Raw genomic sequence first — 836 nt, forward strand, 5'->3', positions numbered from 1 at the left:
ATCTTTTTTTTTCTTCTTTTTTTATTTTTTATTTTATTTTTTATTTTGTCTTTTTTTCTCTGTTTTGTTTTGTTCATTGTTCTGCTTTTTTTGTTTTGTTTTATTTTCTTCATTGTCTTCTTTTTTTTGCTTTGTTTTGTTTTTTTGTTTTTTAGCTTATTTTGTTTTGTTTTGTTCTTTTTTATTTTGTTATTTTTTGTTTTTTTTTTTTGTTTTTGTCTGTATTGTTTTATTTATTTTATTTATTTTGCTTTGTTGCGTTTGATTTTATTTCATTTGTTTTGTTTTGTTTTATTTTATTAATTTCGTTTGTTTTGTTTATATATTTATTTTATTATACTTTATTTTGTATCGGTTTCTTTATCTATCTCTTCTCCTCTCCTCCCTCCTAATATATCTACTATCACTACTGCTGCTGCTGCTGCTGCTGCTGTTGCTGCTGCTGCTGCTGTTGCTGTTGCTGCTGCTGCTGTTGCTGTGTTGTTGTGTGTGTTGCTGCTGCAGCTGCGCATGCACGCAGTCCCACGAGCTGCAGCAGCAAGCACTGCAGCAGCAGCGGGAAGCTCGTCTCCGTTCTGTTGCTGCTGCTATTCTTCGTGCTGCAGCAGCAGCAGATGCAGCAGAGTTGGAGTGTATATACACCCGGTTCAGAGCAGAGGTTTTAGCGGATGCAAAACAAGAAGAAGAGGAAGAAGCTGCTGCTGCTGCTGCTGCAGCAGCAGCAGCAAAAACAACTGAACCACCAGCAGCAACAGAAACACAACTTGCTGCTGCAGCAGAGTAAGAAAACACACCATAACAGCACCAGCAGCAGCAGCAGCAGCAGCAGCAGCAGC

Source organism: Eimeria mitis, genomic scaffold, assembly GCF_000499745.2.
Source record: "Eimeria mitis Houghton genomic scaffold, Emh_scaff3295, whole genome shotgun sequence".
NCBI lineage: Eukaryota > Apicomplexa > Conoidasida > Eucoccidiorida > Eimeriidae > Eimeria > Eimeria mitis.